The sequence below is a fragment of the Cervus canadensis genome, chromosome 2, assembly GCF_019320065.1.
Source record: "Cervus canadensis isolate Bull #8, Minnesota chromosome 2, ASM1932006v1, whole genome shotgun sequence".
NCBI classification, from domain to species: Eukaryota; Metazoa; Chordata; class Mammalia; order Artiodactyla; family Cervidae; genus Cervus; species Cervus canadensis.
Window position 1 is genome coordinate 40,362,053 of NC_057387.1, and position 8,331 is coordinate 40,370,383.

The 8,331-nt window shown below is 37.5% G+C and overlaps 1 pseudogene; it reads left to right on the forward strand.

Moving 5' to 3' along the window:
* The first annotated feature begins 7,121 nt into the window (after positions 1-7,121).
* Positions 7,122-7,332, forward strand: LOC122429391 (annotated as a pseudogene).
* Positions 7,333-8,331: the final 999 nt, after the last annotated feature.

Genomic DNA, 8,331 nt, shown 5'->3' on the forward strand with positions numbered 1-8,331 from the left:
ATATGAGTATTGCGACTCCTGCTTTCTTTTGGTATCCGTTTGGGTGAAATTTTTTTCTCCAGCCCTTCACTTTCAGTCTGTATGTGTCCCTTGTTTTGAGGTGGGTCTCTTATAGACAGCATATGTAGGGGTCTTGTTTTTGTATCCATTCAGCCAATCTTTGTCTTTTGTTTGGAGCATTCAACCCATTTACTTTTAAGGTAATTATTGATAGGTATGGTCTCGTTGCCATTTACTTTGTTGTTTGGGGTTCACATTTATACAACCTTTCTGTGTTTCCTGTCTAGAGAAGATCCTTTAGCATTTGTTGAAGAGCTGGTTTGGTGGTGCTGAATTCTCTCAGCTTTTACTTGTCTGTAAAGCTTTTGAATTCTCCTTCATATCTGAATGAGATCCTTGCTGGGTACAGTAATCTAGTTTGTAGGTTATTCTCTTTCATTACTTGAAGTATGTCCTGTCATTGCCTTCTGGCCTGAAGAAGGGAATATATATCTATATGATCTATATTGATAGATCAGCTGTTATCCTTATGTGAATCCCTTTGTGTGTTATTTGTTGTTTCTCCCTTGCTGCTTTTAATATTTGTTCTTTGTGTTTGATCTTTGTTAATTTGATTAATATGTGTCTTGGGGTGTTTCGCCTTGGGTTTATCCTGTTTGGGACTCTCTGGGTTTCTTGGACCTGTGTAATTATTTCCTTCCCCATTTTAGGGAAGTTTTCAGCTATTATCTCCTCGAGTATTTTCTCACGGCCTTTCTTTTTGTCTTTTTCTTCTGGGACTCCTATGATTTGAATGTTGGGGCGTTTCACATTGTCCCAGAGGTCCCTGAGGTTGTCCTCATTTCTTTTGATTCTTTTTTCTTTTTCCCTCTCTACTTCATTTATTTCCACCATTTTATCTTCTCCCTCACTTATCCTATCTTCTGCCTCTGTTATCCTACTGTTGGTTCCATCCAGAGTGTTTTTGATCTCATTTATTGTATTATTCATTTTTAATTGACTCTTTTCTATTTCTTCTAGGTCCTTGTTAAACATTTCTTGCATCTTCTCAATCTTTGTCTCCAGGCTATTTATCTGTAACTCCATTTTGTTTTCAAGATTTTGGGTCATTTTTATTATCATTATTCTAAATTCTTTTTCAGGTAGATTCCCTATCTCCTCCTCTTTTGTTTGACTTGGTGGGCATTTTTCATGTTCCTTTACTTGTTGGGTATTTCTCTGCCTTTTCATCTTGTTTAGATTGCTGTGTCTGGAGTGGCCTTTCTGTGTTCTGTTGGTGTGTGGTTCCTTTTTATTGTGGAGGTTTCACCCAGTGGGTGGGGTTGGACGATTGGCTTGTCAAGGTTTCCTGGTTAGGGAAGCTTGCGTCGGTGTTCTGGTGTGTGGAACTGGATTTCTTCTCTCTGGAGTGCAATGGAGTGTCCAATAGTGAGTTTTGAGATGGGTCTATGTGTTAGGTGTGACTTTGGGCAGCCTTTATGTTGACACTCATGCCTATGTTCCTGCATTGCTGGAGAATTTGCGTGGTATGTCTTGCTCTGGAACTTATTGGCTCTTGGGTGGTGGTTTGTTTCAGTGTAGTTATGGAGACTTTTGGATGGTCTCTTATTACTTAATGTTCCATGTAGTCAGGAGTTTTCTAGTGTTCTCAGGTTTTGGGCTTAAGTCTCCTGCCTCTGGATTTCAGTCTTATTCTTCCAGTAGTCTCAAAACTTCTCCAACTATACAGCACTGATAATAAAACTTCTAGGTTAATGGTGAAGAGATTCTCCACCATGAGGGACACCCAGAGAGGTTCACAGAGTTACATGAAGAAGAGGAGAGGGAGGAGGGAAATAGAGATGAGCAGGAGAAAAAGGGGGACTCAAGAGGAGAGAGACAGATCTACGCAGTTCTCTGTTCCCAAAGTGTTCTCCGTAGCCCAGACAGCCACAGGGATTCACAGAATTGGATTGGGAAGAGAAGGGGGAGGGAGGAAATAGAGGTGATCTGAGGGAGAAATGGAGAGCCAAAAGTGGGAGAGAGTAATCAACACACTCTTGAGTAAAAATAGGTACTGAATATTGGATTCTTAAATGTCCAAAATTGATATCAAAAACTGAAAAACAAAGATTAAAAATCTAGAGTAGAGGTTAGACTCTTAAAAAAACAATATTAAAAACAAAAACAAAATTTAACAAATATATATGAAGTTTGGTTTAAAAATAGGGCCTCTTTTTTTTTTTTTGCAAGGTTATAGTGAAATGAAAATGAAAATTAAGGAGTAATAAAATAAATAAAATAGAGGAGTAATAGAGGGCTTTAAAAAAAATAAGAGAAAAAATACAAAAAAGAGAGAAAAATTTTTTGTAATTAAAAAAATTGTAAAAATATATGAAAATGAAAGTTAAGGAGTAATGGAGGAGTAATAGGGAATTTTAAAAGAAAGTAAAAGAGAAATGCAGCACTACAGCTGCAATCATCTCTTTGCAAATCAATGGACCATAGCCTGCCAGGCATCTCTGTCCATGGGATTCTCCAGGCAGGAATACTGGAGTGGGTTGCCATTGCTTTCTCAAGGGGATCTTCCTGACCCAGGGGTCAAACCCACGTCTCTTATGTATCTTGAATTGGCAGGCCGATTTTTTACCACTAGCGCCACCTGGGAAGCCCCTTACTCTTAAAGGTCACAAAATGCTTCCCAGTCAGAAAATCCAGAGCCTGTTCTGCAACAATGAATATTGCAACTCACTATCTCCTTAAACTCTTGCCTATGGCTTTGTGAGACTGTCTTTTTTTTCCCTCCTCTATCTTTCTCTGCTCACTCCTTCCTACACACTTTTTCAGGGTAGGTATTCTTCAAATGTTGTTTTTGGTCTTCTCTGTACTGTGTATTACCACCCCAGCATCTTTCTCTCACAGCAATATTGCATGCTAAGTCACTTCAGTTGTGTCCAATTCTTTGCAACCCAATGACTGTAGCCCCCAGGCTTCTCTGTCCATGGGATTCTCCAGGCAAGAATACTGGAGTGGGTTGCCATTTCCTCCTCCAGGGGATCTTCCTGACCCAGGGATCAAACTCGCATCTCTTATGTCTCCTGCATTGGTAGGAAGATTCTTTACCACTAGCACCACCTGGGAACCCTATATTATCTTCTACCTAAAATATCTGAGACTTCCCTGGTGGTCCAGTGATTAAAAGTTCACCTTCCCAAGCAGGAGATGTGGGTTCAACCACTGGTCAGGGAGTTGATTCCACATGCCTAGTGACCAAAAACGAAAACATAAAACAGGAATGAAATATTGCAACAATATTCAATAAAGACTTTAAAAATGGTCCATATTGGGACTTCTCCGGTGGTCCAGTGGTTAAGAATTCACCTTGCAGTACAGGGTACATGGGTTCAATCCATGATAAAGGACTAAGATCCCTTTTATACGCTGTGAAGCAGCTAAGCCCATGTGCCACAGCTAGAATGTCTGTGCACTGTGGCTAAAGGTCCTGTGTGCCACAACCAAAACCCTACACGCCCATTAAATAAGCCAATAACTTTAAAATGGTCTACATAAAAAAAAACTTAAATAAATAAAATGATCATCTCTCTTGCCCTTATATTCAACCAGTTGCCAAAACCTGTCTAGTCTCCCTCCCTGTTCAGTTCAGTTCAGTCGCTCAGTCGTGTCCGATTCTGCGACCCCATAGACTGCAGCACACCAGGCTCCCCTGTCCATCACCAACTTCTGGCGCCTACTCCAACTCAAGTCCACCCCATCAGTGATGCCATCCAACCACAACCCTCCCTGTTACATTTTGCAATGGTCACTTCTTTCTGTTTCTTTGGTCTCTTTCTTACTGAGGACCTCACTAACTCTTGTTTAAATGATGGCAATAGAGTTGTAGCCAATATCTCTTTTCCTTAAGCCTATTTCTTTAGTCCATTTTATTCACTCCAGCTTGCTGCCTCACTGGTTAATATCTACTTCAATGTTATTTGAAATACAAATGGATATTCCTTGTTTCAGAAGTGAAATGCTGGAATAATTAATGATGATTGGGAAAACTTATTTTTATACACAGTTGCTAATAACTTGTAAATGGATAAAAATAGTTAAACTTTTTAATTAACATCAGATAAATTTATCAGGTGAAATAAAATGACAACATATTCAATAAGTTGAATATCAGGAGAGAGTGACTTAGATAATATAAAAAACAATATTATACCTTTTTTGAGCCAGAAATATTTACAAAATTACAAATTATAATGTAAGTAGAATTATAGATGTTCTATTATATCATAATTCTAATCATTTTAATAGTATTTGTGCACTGGCATTCCAATTTTAATAAAAATTTTTGTCATTTTATTCAGTTTAGACCATGAGTGTTTTATGGAAAGGCCCTCTGGTATTATTCATATCTTGAGAGTTTGTTTTATAAAGCAGAATTTTAGTCTTTCAAAATTTCCTCAAAATATAGAAAAAGCTACAAATTCATGTACAATGTATATGTTATCATTGAGCCAAAATAAAACATGTATAAAGTTGAAAGAATTAGAAAAGCACTAAGTATTCAAAATACATTAAAAAAAAATTATGTTACTAAATTTGAGATTGAGAACATGGAGGTTGCAAATTTACATTAAAACCTTGCCAAAAATTGTCTTTTCTACAGTTGACAATGAAGAATATTTGAGATTCTTTTCTAAGTACAAGTCCTGGATAGAAAAATTCCTTCTAGAAAATAGATCAGTGAAAATCTCACTGTCTTATTTGTATTTCGTCTTACACAAGAAGATTAATGGTAATATTATATGTGTTGTTTCAGCTTCTTGAGCCTCAGCTTTTTGGAACAAAGAATCAAGTAGTAATAATCCTGAACAGGCAGCATGACGGATCAAAGATAAATTCAATTGTATGTTGTATTGGAAATAGAGTCAATATTTTATAACAACTTTGAATAGAGTATAACCTATATAAATTTTGAATCATTATTTTGTACACATGAAACTAATATTGTAAATAAACTATACCTCAATTAAAAAGAAAAAGAGTGACCAGGTCTCTCCATTTGTCCTTGACAATCCAGGTTTGTGCTTGTTGTCCCAGTATAATTGTTAATGGAAATTTCCTTTCAGTATTAAAAGTTTTCTAGTTTAAATATTAAATTTTATACTCACTCTACCTAAGAAACATATTAATCAAATGAACTGTATTGTCATAGTTGGGATATTGATTTTAAAAAACCAACTATAATAATACATTTGAATACTAAAAAAAATCAAACAGTAAAGGATGAATTCAACTGTACTTTTGTTTGCTTGCTTGCTGAGAGATTTTTGGGTCTCAGTCAAGTAGTAACAGTGAATTTGATTGAACCAATGCTGACAGCATAGAAAGTTAGTAAAAAAAAAAAAATAATAATAATAATCATGCAGTTGTCATCAACACCAAAACAAACATGACTTGTCTATTTGGCATCACACTTTCCCCTGTGATCTGATTCTCAGAGGAGAAACTGAGAAGCATTGCTCCCAGAATTCCCCTTCCTAGATGGTTCTGGTAAGAGTCTGCCAGCTAGAGGCATTTATGTGACATTGGAATGGTGAGGAACAGGAGCTATTACTCTCCGAGGGTAATGACAGATAGATGTGTGGGCTGACAGTGGACATGAACTTCACAGTAGCTTCTGGATGAGTTCCTGCAAATTACCTTCTCTGGTCCCATAGACAATAGCTAATGGTGCTTGCTGGCGAATTACTTGATTTGGGGCTCCAAGCTTGCATAGCTTGTGGGAGCTTCCAGGAAACTCTTAAGAGCCACAAAATCTTCCAAGAAAGTTTTCTCGAAGCCGACCACCAACTGGACCAATTTCCCTGATCTTTCTCAATCCTTCCAATGATTGTGGATGCCTCTAATTTCCATATTAAAAACCCTTCATATTTAGTGTACATAGAGTGCCTTCTGTTTTTCTATATTTACTTTGTTTAATATAATGTGGAGCTTACTATGCGTTGCCCGCACTGTTTTGATAAGCTGTTCAAAAATTATTATGTACTGTATTAATGTAATTATTAGCCAAAACCAACAAAACATATTATCTATGAGACCTTTATAAACTATCCCATCACATACTTATACAATGTGTTAAGACAAGATGGAATAGGAACCATAACTTTCTAAAAGAATGTTTAAACAAAACAAAGTCTTAAAAGCTTTTCATATAAAAAATATTAACAAAGCAGGCCTTATAAAACTAAATACTGGCTGCTTTCAGAAAAAGAAACACATTTTGAAACCTCCTAAAGAAATAACAAATCTGATACGCCTTAAGAACACAAAATTTCTTGAATAATATGTGCTCAATATTATCCCTTCTTTCTACTGTGGATGTAAACTTTCTTTTTTGGCTCTGCTGGGTCTTCTTGCTACAGGGTTTTCTCCAGCTGCAGCGATGAGAGGGGACTACTTCTTGTCCTAATGTGCAGGCTCCTCACTGAGATGCCTTCTCATGTTGCGGAGCACAGTCTCTAGGCATGCAGACTTCAGTAGTTGCAGCTCATGGGCTCAATAATGAAGGCTCTCGGACTCTAGAGCGCAGGCTCAATAGTTGTGGCACCCAGGTTTAGTTGCTCTGCAGCATGTGGGATCTTCCTGGACCAGGGATAGAGCCCAGGTCTCCTGCATTGGCAGGCAGATTCGTTATCATTGAACAACCAAGGAAGCCCTGATGTAAATTTAATCTTCTTGATTTTTATTGTAAAGTGTTTTCTAGAAAGACTCTAACAACCCATACTCCTGCTAGCATTGTTTGAGAATGTCTATTTCACTATATCCTTGCCGACATTATGATCATTTTTTTCAGCTTTTTAACTAGTCAGATTGCCATAACATTTTAAAGAAGGTTGTTTCCTTTGACCTTTGCGTCACTAGTATTCATAACATTAGTCTTATCTAGGTAATAAAACACAAATCTAAAAACTCGGAAACATGATATTATTCTTGGTTCTGTTGCGGATTTTTGAATCTGACCAAATATTTGTTTTCAGTTTAAAAAAGAAATTTTCAAAACGGGCTGTTAGTTCTCACTCTTCTTTCTCAAAATAGTAACTTTTAAAAATTAAGAACAGAGCACAGACAAGATGATGCCGCCAACGCAGGTCCCTCCCTCTTCAAGCTCCGCCACTACTCTGCTCTGTTCCTGGGCTTGACCTGTGAAGCCAAGTCTACAATTACCTGAAACGCTGGGCAGGAGAGGAGAGGGTAGCAGCTGAGGAGAAAGAGAAGCAGGGTGAGCTGAAACGCATTCAGAGAGAATTGGCAGAAACCCAAGAGAACTGCATATTGAAGTGATCTTGCCTTTCTCTGGAGCAGTGTGAATGAATAAAGCTTTCTCTCCTCTGTGAATGAGTGAAAGGATGAATGAATATGTAGATAGATAAATAAAATATAACAGAGAGAGTTGATACATTTAAATATGCTAAATCGATAACGAATATTTGCTTAATCATTGGTTCAACATTTGTTGAGACCCACTAACGTGCCGGGCAGGTGTAAGGAATCAGGGCTGATGCCAGAGACCTCACCCTCTGGTAGGGGACACAGACTAGAAATCAGGCAACAAGCAGCTCCGTGTGTCTTTATCCAAAGAATCTGGGCCACAAGTGTCTCAGAAACAACACTATTTGTGGATTTTTTAGGAAGGTAAGACAATACTTACATATAACCAGATATGGCTTCATCATGATGGAGCCTGGGACAGCCTCCGAATAAACAAATACAGCAACATTTCCCTAGTAGAACAACATTATGAATAGCCTCATGTCTGTTCACATCAGATTTTGCTGTTAATATGTTTTGGCATCAGTTTTAAAATAAACTTTTGGTTTTCAGAGCTTTTTGGGTTTTGGAGTTGTAGATAAGGAACTGTAAACTTGAAAATGGTGTCATACATTCTAGGAGAGAGGTAAGAACATATACTATGGGAATGTATGGGAATGGCACCTGACCAGACTGACAGGGTCAGGAAGATGAGTGGAGAGAAAATAGAGGTTGGCACATAGATGCCAATGAAATGCAAATGTTTTATTGTATTATTGTTCCAGGGAGAGGTGAGAGCAGTTGAGGAAGAGATGATCACTAGATGATGAGCTCTGAAAGACTGCTTTTGGGTTTTCTTACTTTATTGTTGTGTCACAAACTGTCAGATACTTCTTTTTGCTGGGTTACAAAGTTAACGATGAGAATACGAATGCCTGATCTATTCAGTTTCCTTACTGGTAGAATAAAAAATATTGCAAATCTGTGAAATAGCAGTATGTCATTTAAACACTCAACTATTCCTTGCACATC